Here is a 12,593-nt window from a genome sequence, read left to right on the forward strand (position 1 = left end):
AAAGTGGGTGCTCAGGTGTCCATGGCATTCAGTGGAGGATGGGGCTGGAGTAGTGACTCAGATGGAGGTTCGAAAAGTTGCAAACTGTTGTTGGCAGTTTGTAGAGGAGGCCTGGTATTCATTTATTTATGATTTTATTTTATTTTTTTAATAGATCTTTATTGGAGTATAATTGCTTCACAATATTGTGTTAGTTTCTGTTGCCCAACAAAGTGAATCAGCCATATGCATACACATGTTGGCATACCCCCTCCCTCTTGCCTCTCCCTCCCACCCTCCCTATCCCACCCCTCTGGGTCACCGCATAGCACCGAGCCCATCTCCCTGTGCTGTGCTGCTGCTTCCCACCAGCCAACTACTTTACATTCGGTAGTGTATATATGTTGATGCTACTCTCACTTCGCCCCAGCTTCGCCCTCCCACCCCATGTCCTCAAGTTCATTTTCTAGGTCTACCTCTTTATTCCTACCCTGCAACTAGGTTCATCAGTACCATTTTTTTTTTAGATTCCATATATATGCGTTAGCATACGGTATTTGTTTTTCTCTTTCTGACTTACTTCACTCTGTATGACAGACTCTAGGTCCATCCACCTCACTACAAATAACTCAATTTCGTTTCTTTTTGTGGAGGCCTGGTATTTAGACGAAGTCTTTGGAGTGCCTCTTCTGGAAAGCCAGGGTCTGTCTTTATGCCTGGGAGGATGGTTGCTGCTTCATCTCCCTGCTCTGTGGATGTCGGTGCTGCCTAGCTCTCCCCGATGGACTTTTTCAGAGACACTTGCATCTGCGTGAACAAAACCTGACTTTAGCCACAGGGTTCTGTCTTCTTTTCTCCCTTCCCAACATTTTTCTGAGACACCAAACATGCTCCTAGGAGCCTGGTCAAAATCGCCCACAGTCTCTGGTATCGCTGAAGGACCACAAGGCTGGAAGGTGGGCACTGTTTGTTTGCAGAAAGGGGAGGGTCAGGAGAAGGCGGAACAAACTCTGTTGCCCCTCACACCCTGAATTTAATCGAAAGTGTTGGTGCCACATTCCTTCTGGGAACTGATTTCACTGCAGAATTTATGTCTCTCTGCCTTCATGCCTAGATGACAGTGTCAGTGCTTGGTGAGCCTCTTAGCAACCAACAAGGCCCATTGATTGGGAAAGGCCAGCCTGACAGGTTTATGGCCTCTTCCTCAGAGTTCATGCTGTTTTGTGTAGCATATAGATAGGGCCCTAGAAGTAACTGCATCACCTCCCATGAACGGCCTCTGGGAATGGTCCGATGTGATATTTTAGTTGGGCATCTCTGCTCAGTGGCTGGCACTGCTGGACCAGTTGGAAGATGGGATTCTCACAGGATTCCCCTAGCCTGCCTGTCAACCTTCCATACATGGGGTTTAGCCATCTCTCTCCTCGCAAGGGTGCCAATCAGTAAGTAGACAAAAAGAGGTCCCTTCACTCCCAGAGTCTACTAATTCCAGCTCATCAAACTCTCCAAGTGAAGTGCAAGAGTGTCCCTTGCAAGGGTTCGACTCAAAGGTGAATTGCAGACATTTGTGAAGTTAGAAGTAGAAATGTTCTGTGGGCTGGGAAGGCAGGATGCCAGTCACCTTGGGAAGGAGAAACTAGTTGCTGAGAGGTATGGGGAAGTGGAATTAACAACAAATAAATAAATATGGAATAAAATGTCAGGTAGTGACAGGTGCTATGAAGAACTGGTGCAGAGGCACAGTGAGTTGCATGGGGCAGCTGGGTGCTATTTTGTATGGTGGTCAAGGAAGACCTCCTGAGGAGGTGACATTTGAGCGAAGACCTGAACAAAATGACAAAGTAAATACAGTAAGACCCGGAGACCTTGGGTTCCTGGACCAGCAAGCAGACCCATGCAGTGAAAGCCACAGGGACAGGAAGGAGATGGGGAGAAAGAAAGTCAGGTTACAGAAGGACCCAGATGATACAGGCCTTGGGGTTCTTGGTGAGCTTGTTGGGTTCTATTGAGAGTGCCCAGAAGCTGCTGGAAGGTTTTGATGCCAGGAAAAGGCAGGCTCAGCACAGATCAGTTGCCCTCTGCCCTCTTTTGCATCTCTCTTCCAGGTGGGACCTAAACCCAGGGCTGGGCTTACGGAGGAGATGAGAGGTGGTTAAGGAAAGAGCTGGGAGAGCAGGGCATGGCCTGATGGTCCCCTCAGAGCCCCCATCCTTTTCTCTTCTCTCTCCTCTGTGCCTTCCTCCTTTTCCTCCTCTCTCCCCTCCTGCACTCTTTGGCCCAAACCACCGTGTCCCATTTTGGGGGAGTGAATAGTAGCCCCTGGCTCTCTCATCTCCCCTCTGTGTCAAGGTTGCGTGCACTCTCCTCCCTGCTCCCTCTCCTCCCCAGGACTCTGCCTCTCACCTTGCTGATTCCCAGGCAGAGCTGTGAGGAGTCATGGGGTCATGACACCCTTCCGTGGTCTCACGGCTGGGCTGATCCTGGTGCCTGGGCCTCTCACTGGTGGGAATGGGTAGGTCCTGGGACTTCGTTCTGGTTTGATTCTGCAGCAGCTCAGGGAAACAGTTTATCTGTACAGCTCTTCAGCGCCCACTGTCTTATGCTCTGGATCAGGAGTGGGTAGTGAGGAAACATTGACAAAAACATGAAGGAAATTCTTCCTGCTGTTGTTCACTAGTGGGATGACTCCACTGCAGAGCTGACCGAGAGAGGTGCTAAGTGTAATAAAGGAGCACACATGTTTTGGTCATGTTGGGAGGGAGAGACAGTGTTTCTTGGAAGTTATCTTGGAAGAGGTCATGTTTGAATTGGGCTTTGAAACACACAGAGGCCGTCCTGGAGGAGGGAGATTGGGTAAACAGGGAAAGGGCCTCCTGCCAGAAGATGGCAGGTCCAGAGCAGTGTGGGCCGGCCATATGCACTGGCTTCCACCGGCACTTGGCGCCATGATGAAAAATAAACAGGCATGGATGGAGGTGTGCTTGCGGTGTGGTTAGGAGACAAGGCCAGCATCAGGAATCAATGAGTGACCTCACTCAGCGGTCACTGAGGAGCCAGAGGAGGCACTGCTGTGAAGAGGCTGTCAGAGCAGAGAGAAAAATAGAGCTGGGTGGGACCTTATGGATCGCCCCGGGCAGTTCATTTCCTTGAGGTCATGGAGTCCTTTAAGAATCGTTGGTTTTGCTGTGGTCATCCATGTACAATGCTTCGTGTCAGTCTATTTATCTCTTGTAAAAATAAAATACAGTGTGTGTGTGTGAAAAAACAAACAAACAAACAAACAAAAAACACACATACAAACAACACCAAACACCACACACACAAGCCAAACCGAACAATCCCCCAAAAAAAAAAAAAAAAAAGAATCGTTGGAAGCTATTGACTCTTCTCAGAGGAAATGTATGTATCTATACACTAAGTTTTTTTTTTATTGAGCTACAATTCACATACTATAAAATTCACCATTTGAAAATGTACAATTCAGTGCTTTTTAGTATATTCACAAGGTTATACAACCATCATTACTATCTAATTCCAGGACATTTTCATCACCCCGGAAAGAAACTTCACACCCTTTCACAGATAGTCATTCCCCATTCTCCCCTCTTTCCAGCCCTGGCAACTACTAATCTACTTTCTGTCTCTGTGGATTTGCCTATTCTGGACATTTTATGTAATTAGAATCATACAATATGTGGCCTCTTGTGTCTGGCGTCTTTCACTTATTATACTGTTTTCAAGGTTTATCCATGTTGTACTATGTTGTACTTCATTCTTTCCATGAATGGATTTTCCATTCAGTTCTTCCATTGAATGGATATACCACATTTTGTTTGTGCATTCATCAGTTGATGCGCATTTAGGTCCTGTCCACTTTTTGTCTATTATGAATAATGCTGCTATGAACATTCATGTACAAGTTTATGCACTAAAATTTGCAGACCATTTCAGGAGGTTCACAGAACCCCTGAAACCCATCTCTTGATTTCTCAATCTAGGAAAACCTTGTTTTATGAAGAGGCAGGAATTCATGAGGGAATGGACTCCTCACATTGGAGTCCATTAAATACGTCCAGTTTTTTTTGTGTATCAATTACATCGCAATAAAGCTATTATAAAAAAATAATTTATAAAAAGATGGAATGGAGAAGACAGGAAGGCTATCAATAATATATTACTATTTATTGAGGAGCTCTAAGCTAAGCACTTTACATCCCACATTTACTTAATCCTAAACAACCCTGTGACACAATGTTATTTATTATCCCCATATTACAGATGAGAAAACTGAGGCTCAGAGAAGCCATGCCAGGTTTCTTGGAGAAGTTAGGGTTTAAGCTAAGCCTTGACTGCCAAGCAGTGAAAGGCAACTACACATCCCATCTCCTCTCGACCCCCATCAAAGCCCCTATTTCCTTACATTTATTTTTGAATGGAGTACTAATGCCCCATCTGAGGCATCCATTTTGCTAGGCCCAGAACTGGCCCAGTGCACAGTGGGCATCCTGGGCTGCTGTACGATAACCCTTCCCCAGAGTGACCCATGGTTGAAGGACCTGCCTCCTGCTCTTCTCCTTCGGAGAGGTAGGGGCTGAGCCTCCAGCCCAGCCAGCGTGCACATCTGCCTGTGGTAATAATAGCGCAGGGGTGCCGAGGGCATCTCTGGAACAGCTGAGACTTCTGGAGCCGTTGCCCTCAGCGTGAGGTTCCTCTGCATGCCCTGCCCAGCAGGGAGGTCCCGGGGTCAGGCTAAGGATGGCGTGTGGTCAGGGGTCCTGCTGCCGTCCGAAGCCCAGCGTCAGCCGCCATGCTCTGCTTTGTTTCCCAGCCTGTGGACAACCAGCAAGCCCTGGTGCGCAGGGAGTCCTTGGTCAACCTGGAGAACTTCAAGAAGCAGTATGTCCGCAGGCGGTGGAAGGTGGGTCAGGGCTTAGGGGTGGGGGCGGGGGGCCCAGGTGGGCTCCTGGTTCCCTCCAGGGTCTCGGTGCACATTCTCACCTGGCGGTTCCTCTCCTCTCCCTCCCTCAGCTCTCCTTCAGCATCGTCTCCTTCTGTAACCACCTCACCCGCTCCCTGATGAAGAAGGTGCAGCTGAGGCAGAATGAGGACCTGGTGGGTAAATGCAGTGCCCTGATTGGGTGGAATTCTGGGTGTGGCCTGGAGCTGGGGGGAGGGGGGCGGGGAGAGGAGGTGGGGCTTAACTGTTTCTGGCAGGCTCTGCACTGTGATCTGTGTTCGGGGGGACCACTGGGGTAGTGCTGGGAGGGGGCGCTCCAAGGGGGCAGCATGAGCCTCTGGAGGACCTCGAATCCTTTCCTGGTGGGCTTTCAAAGGGACTGCTGTTGCCACTCCACAGCCCCAGCCTTCCCCTGAGGACCTGTAGCCTGCCAGGGACCGTGGGAACACTGGACAATGAGACTACCGGGGGCAATCCAAAATCAATTCCTGACAACCCAAGGATCTGCTTTAGAATGAAAGCTTTACATTCATTTGCCGATTTTTCCGTTTCTGTTTTGCTTTAGATTGCCAATAATAATAAAAACAATAATATTTAGATGATATCTTATATTTGATTAGCTTGTTGCAGTTTTACGTACATCTAAAATGAGAGACTTACAATGTAATATAGTAGTCAAGAGCATGGCCTCTGGAGGCAGACTGCTAGGATTCAAATCTTCTACTTACTGTGTGACCTTGAGGAAATTACTTAACCTCTCTGTGCCAAAATGTCATCATTTGTAAAATGGGGTTAACAATAGTTCCTACCTCACAGGGTAGTCATGAGGATTAAATGATGACATATTCTTAGAGCCTGGCATTTTAAGTGCTCAATACTTATTAGCAGCTATTATTGTTGTTTAAAATCCTCTTGTAGACTGTAAAATGCAGTGCTGGTGCTACGAAATGCAGTGTTAGTATTGCAGCTGGTCGAGGTTCCCTGACAGACCTTCCCCACTGCTCACTGAGTGTGGTGAGGGCCCCAGGAGTGTCTAGGATGGCACAGGTCAGGACAGAAGGTGACTGCCTGCTCAGGAAGAGGCTGGAAGGTGGCAGCCTGAGGTGAATGGGCTGTCAGCCCTGGGCAGTCTCGGGGCGCACAGCACTTAGGCTGCATCGCAGGACCTGGCACAGCCCCTGTGCTCCCCCCACCACCCTGAGCTCTTCTTGATTCTCACTCTTGTCCAGAACTTGAGGATTTATGGCTCCAGAGACCCAAAACAACTGTGTGGCTTTGGCCAAGCCATGTCCCTTCTCTGGCTGCCTTCCTCATCTGCTGTAAAAGGGGACTGGACTTGCTCCCTCTGAAAATCCCTGTTAATCACAAGCAGACTGTTCTCCAGCTTTGTTTTGTATTGTATGGCTCTGACTCATGCTAAAAAGTTTCTATTCAGCAGAGCTTGAGTTATTTTTATTGTTATAGCTGGGCTTGGTCCAGGATGTATTTGGCTAAAGTTGATCTTGACCTTGGATTTCCAGCTGGGTCAGGCCAGAGGAAGGAGAGAGGGCCCTGGATAGGCACATGGCTGACAGCGGGCATGCCTTTCAGGCCGAGTTGCCCTGATACAGTGCTGGCCATTGGGAAAGAGGAACAGAGAGTAATTAAAAAGCGTATAAAACTCTTTCCTAATTTTTGTCCTTGTGCAAACATTTAAAATAGTCCTCTTTTTACTCAGTCAGCACCTGATATCAGCTCAATGGCTCACCCTACATGTGGAAAAGGAATGAGTCCCAGGGGACTTCCCTGGTGGTCCCGTGGTTAGGACTCTGCGCTTCCACTGCAGGGGGCCCGGGTTCGATCCCTGGTCAGGGAATTAAGATCCCTGCATGCTGCATGGCATGGCCAAAGAATTAAAAAAAAAAAAAAAGGAATGGGTTCCAGACATCTATTATTCAGTTTTCCAAAAGGCATTTTCCTTAAAAAAAAAAAAAGAAAAGAAAAGGAAAGAAGATACGTCCTTTTGTTTAGGAAGCATTAAAATTGAACATCTGACAATAGATTTTTTTTTTATGACTTGCATTAAGTCTTTCTGAATTAGGACTTTGTTTAATAGTTTTAATAATTTAATTAGATGCATGTGGCGTGAATGAAAAAGGCACGGTGACCACCAGGGTAGCTGCTCCACTCTGGCTTAACCATGTAGGAGCTGATGGACTGCACTTTACTCTTTTTCTCTTTCATAAAAATGGAGCACGGAAGCCATTTCCCTGGAAAGACTACATGGCAGGGCTGGCTAAAGGTGCAGCTTAAGCCAGTCAAAGAAGAGGGGGTGAGGTGGCCGTCAGAGTTTGGGGAGATCCCTGTGGCTATCCCTCCCCCATTCTCTCTAGGCTGAGTTCAGGAGACCCACCAGCCCACAGACCAGCTATCCAAGTGGTCTTGACTATGTGGCGGCCACAAAGGACACCAGATACAATTTTCATTATTATTATAATTTGGCCTCTTCTGGTACCCGATTTTCCCTAGATGCTCTGCTCTGCCTGTATTCCTTTCTCCTGGGAAGGCGGCCTCAAGGCAGTTGGTCTGGCCCCATTTCAGGTCCCTCCCCACCCCCATCCCACCCACCCCTGGTCTCCGGACAGAGCAACAGGCTTCCCCTCAATGTCCGTCTCCCTGGTTTACAGGCCCGTGACCCAGGTGTATCAGCTCAGGTTGCCCAGCACGACCCCATTCCTGGCACCTTCTGACCCTCTTGCCCTGGGTCTCTCTTTTTTTCTCTCTTCCAGAGGAATTGTGAGAGTGACACAGAGGAGGACATCGCCAAAAGGAAAGCCCTCCACCCCCGGAGGAGGAGCAGTACCTCCTAACTGGTCAGGCTCAAGGTGGCCACCAGGGAGGCCTGGGCCCCGCAGGGCTCCTTTCTGTGCAGACTCTTGGACCCCGCTTGTCGCCAGCACCCAGGCATTCTGCATCCCTGAGCACTTTGCAAGAGAGATGGGCATGCAGGATTCAGAAGCATTTACGGCGGAGCTAGGAGACCCTGGGAGCTGTGGCTGTCACCTCCTGGGCATGCAGGGGACGCCAGCATTCCCAAAGCTCTTAATCCTCCACAAAATGGGCTTTCACCTGCTGCCAACCTCAGAACCTGGGATGGGGATGTGGACCTAAGAAAATGATGCAGATGACCATCATCATCATGGGTGAAGATCAGATTCAGGCAGCTTTCCTCACAGGACAAGGGAGTTCAGAACCAGCCTGGTCAAAACTTACACCAGGAAGACAGAGGCCTCGCCCGTGGGAACAAGATAAGGAGTGAAGTGAATCTTGGGGTGTGAGGGACCAATCCTGTGACCTCCCAGAACCCACATGGAGTCCACGTGTCATGCTGGCCAACATATCAAACCTTCTAAAGCAGCCCATTTTCAGCCCACTGTGTTGTAATTTTTTTCACTTTTATTAAACTTCTGGTTTACCTGATGTTCGGCTTCTTTTAGGACTCTCCCGATCTGATTTTCTTTAGCTCAGGTGCCTGTGACTGTCGGGGAGCACCTGGGGTGCTGAGTGGATTGCACCTCCGAGGATCATACTGAACCACCCCCTCTGGACTGCAGGGTGCCTACCTTCTACATCCTTCCCTAAAGGAGTGCAGCCCAAGAAAATCAGCCCAGATACCAGCATATAATGCCTGTGCTCCCTCCGCTACGACGACAGTCACCCCTGCTGGTGTGGACTGAGTTGTGTCTCCCAACCTCTGGTACCACTGAGTATTTGGAGACAGGTCTTCAAAGAGGTAATTAAGGTAAAATGAGGTCACTGAGGTGGACCGTAATCCAATATGACTGGTGTCCTTATAAGAAGAGAGATCGGGACACACAGGATCATATGAAGAGACAGTGAGAAAGCGACCATCTACAAGCTAAAGAGAGAGACCTCAGAAGAAGCCAACTCTGCCAAGACTCAATCTCAGACTTCTGGCCTCCAGAACTATGAGAAAATAAATTTCTGTTGTTTAAGCCACCCAGACTGTGCTTCTTTGTTGAGGCAGCTCTAGAGAACTAATACACCTGCCAACGATGGCCAAGATAGGGGCAGGGGGCTTTATGAAAATGTGGTTGGAGAAGGTCAAAGAGGGACCTACAGGGAGAAAGGAGAGGAAAAAAAAAGATGGATTACCTGGACCCTTGAGTGAAGATGGCAAGAGAACTTTGACAACATAGAAATCTGGGCCCTGCTTTCCAGGCCAAAAGAATGGTGGTGCTGATCAGAAACCCAAGAGAAGACCCTTGGAAGCCAGAAGTAAAAAGGGTCAGGGTGAGGCACCAAGGCTGAGAAAGTACATGGGAAGAGGTGGGAAGAAAGGGAGAGAAGTTTTGGAAGGTGAGTGAGGGAAAGTGTGCCAGGAAGGAAAGAGGGGAAGAAAATAAGGGTGGAAAGGAAAGGGTACGGGGAGAAGGGGAGGCTTCCTTTCCCTTTGTCATCAGCAAGTTTTCAGCACATTGTGTGAGAGAGTGGGCCCAGCGGCCCTCATCCAGGGCAAAATCGCCCCACAGAAACAGAAAGACAGTCCAGTGTCAGAAAAGCTTCCAGCCAGAAATGGAGTGGCCCGCAAGCTTGTTGAAGAAAGCTCTGCCGTTGCCTTGTAGTTCTTGGACGTCCCAGTTCTCAGGAGGATCCAGCTCCGTGCCACCCTGCAGCCTCTGGAGGATAGCCGAGGCTGAGAACTGCTAACTGCGTTCAGGGCCCCTGGGTCATGGCTGTGGCTGGTCACATAGATCAGCAGGGAATGTTCTAGAACAAGGGCTCCTGGGCGCTCCTAGGAAGTAAAATGTGGTAGCAAGTAAGCGGCTGCCCTCCTGCTAGGAAGGAGGGCAGTGAATGGCTTTGACAAACCCAGTCTTGCGTTTCCAATCATGACCAAAGGGTAAGCCTTTTGGAACTTGTCTGGCCCAACCACTGCATTGTACTGAAGAGGAAATTGAAGCCGAGAGAGAGGAAGTGACTAGTTCTGCTTCACACAGCAAATTTGCGAAAATGTCTGATGAAAGCCCAGACTTCCTGACTCCTAGTACTGTGCTCATTCCTTCAGCTTGATAACTGTGGGAGACCTTTCAGGAAATGGATGGACACTTTGCTTTGCGTCATTTTAAACATGCTCTCATCTGTCCTGTACTGTTGCCTGCCTTGTCCTTCATTTCTGGAAATGGAAGAAATGGTCACACTTGCTTCTTTCCATCTTTGCAAAGGGCACTGCCCCTGAGTGGGGATAGCTTGGCAGCCAACCTCCATGGGCTGCAAGTCGGTCAGTGAACCGATATTTATTGGGCTCCCACTATATGCCTAGGACTGTTCTAGATGCCAGGGTTAGAACAATGAACAGGACAGACATGATACTTCCCCTACAGGGGTCTATATTCTGTAAAGTCCTGGGAATCCAGGACTCCATCCTACTTATAGGCTGCTCCTCCCCCCTCCTTCTCATCCAGATTATATAAAGCCCTGTTGACTGGGTCCCCCCTCAGCCCAGCTCTCTGGGGTTTGAAGGCACCCGCTGGGGTTCCCAAATTCCTCAGGAAGCACAGGGCCAGGCGGTGGGCAGAGAGGAGCCTTTGAAGTTGTGCATCCTTTGAGGATGACTTTGACACCTAGCAGCCCGAAGCCAAGCATCTGTGCCAATCCCATACAGGGCCCCAGTCCCTGTGGCCTCTCGGCTGGCAGATGGCTGGTGCCCTCCAGGTGTGAGGAGGGGTGGAACAGCTGGCCCAGGGGAACTAGGTGTTCTGGGTTAGTTCTGAAGAAGGCTGTGTTGACCAGCTGACACTTCAAGAGACCACAGTGTGCCCTGAGGCGAATGGAACATTTCCAGTGACTGAAAGCTGTGCTCAGTTAAAAGGCAGTCTTCAAAGAGTCTGAGGGTGCCCTGCCCCCGAGTGTTTGCCTGTATGTTTGCAGGATGCTGCATTAATATTTCACAAAGGCACATATAAATATTTCAGTGCTCTGCATTTTAATGTCAATCTCACTGGTTTTCCTGACTCCAGATCTTAGATTTCATTTGCCTTTTCCACTAGCCTATTTATTTGCCGAAAACCTTATTTTGGAAGCAGACGAAGGCCATACCATAAGAGGTGAGCCACAAAATCTATATGAAAGGAAAGTAGGTACATGTGAAAAGAGCTTAATTGAGGACTGGGATATCAAGGAATTTCATCTGGCACAGGCTTATCGAACTTTCCATCTGGTTCACAGCTTGATGTCATCCTGACATTGTTCTGTTCACTGTTGCTGCACCCCAAAGAGTAATTGTTCCTTGGTGGGCTGCTGAGAGAATCCCATTCTAAGCAGACCTTAATAGGCTTAGGGATTGGAGCCTTTGAAGAGCTGTAAACAATGGTTAATTCACATTTCAAAAAGCAGAAACACAGTTGCTGACCTCTCATTAATAGTTTCTATTTTTCCCTTTCTCCCACTAGTTCCCTTTTTCTCTCCCCCGCTATCCATTAGCAAGTCATAATATACAGCTGAAGTACATTAATTTTAGTAATGTCTTTACTTATTGAATAAAATTTGTGTTCCCAGTTCTTAATCAAAAAAATAGTTGGTTATATTATCTAGGGAGGAATAATTCTGTAAGTATTTCCCCCCCTGTGGATCAGTGATCCTCCCCCCTTGAGCTAGAAAAAAATGAAAGAAAAAAAAATAAGCTCGCAATACTTTTTTAAAAACCTGTTCTGCAATAGGACCATTTATATACGCTTTATTTAATCCTCTTTGTAACCTTGTAGGGGAAAGGAGAGCCCCATTTCTATAGATGAAGAAGCTGAGACTCAATGGAGTTAAAAAACTTGCATGCAGGGACTTCCCTGGTGGCGCAGTGGTTAAGAATCCACCTGCCAATGCAGGGGACAGGGGTTCGAGCCCTGGTCCGGGAAGATCCCACATTCCGCGGAGCAACTAAGCCCGTGCAGCACAACTACTGAGCCTGCACTCTAGAGCCCGCGAGCCGCAAATACTGAGCCTGCATGCCACAACTACTGAAGCCTGCGTGCCTGGAGCCCGTGCTCCCCAACAAGAGAAGCCACCGCAATGAGAAGCCCGTGCACTGCAACGAAGAGTAGCCCCCTCTCGCCGCAACTAGAGAAAGCCCACGCACAGCAACAAAGACCCAACGCAGCCAAAAATAAAATTAATTAATTAATTTAAAAAATTTTGCATGCAATCACACAGCTGGAGTATTTAGAATCTGGATTCCAGCCCAGTTTTGCCCACCCCGAAATCCACATTCTTCTCTACTTTTCCTGAAGAAACAATGTTGCGTGAACAAAGCATCCCTGAGAACTAGAGAGAGCACGATACTGTTTTTATAAAGCTCAAAAACTATACTATACTTTGTTTGGAAATACATGTCAATGTGATAAAACAGTGTTTTAAAAGCAAGGCAATAATTATGCTCAAAATTCAGGGTGACATTTACCTCTGGCGGCTGAGATGGGGAAGAGGACAAGTGTGGGCACCAGGCTGTTGGCAGCGTTCTGGACAACACTAAGTTCATGATGGGCTCACGGGAGTTCATTTTATTATTATGCTTTCTCACTTGCATATGAGTTATCTATGGTTGTCATCTATCAAATATTAAAATAATACAGGGAGAAAGTGAGGTGAAAACAATCAACCCTAA

This window comes from Balaenoptera acutorostrata, chromosome 3 (genome assembly GCF_949987535.1).
Source record: "Balaenoptera acutorostrata chromosome 3, mBalAcu1.1, whole genome shotgun sequence".
Lineage (NCBI taxonomy): Eukaryota > Metazoa > Chordata > Mammalia > Artiodactyla > Balaenopteridae > Balaenoptera > Balaenoptera acutorostrata.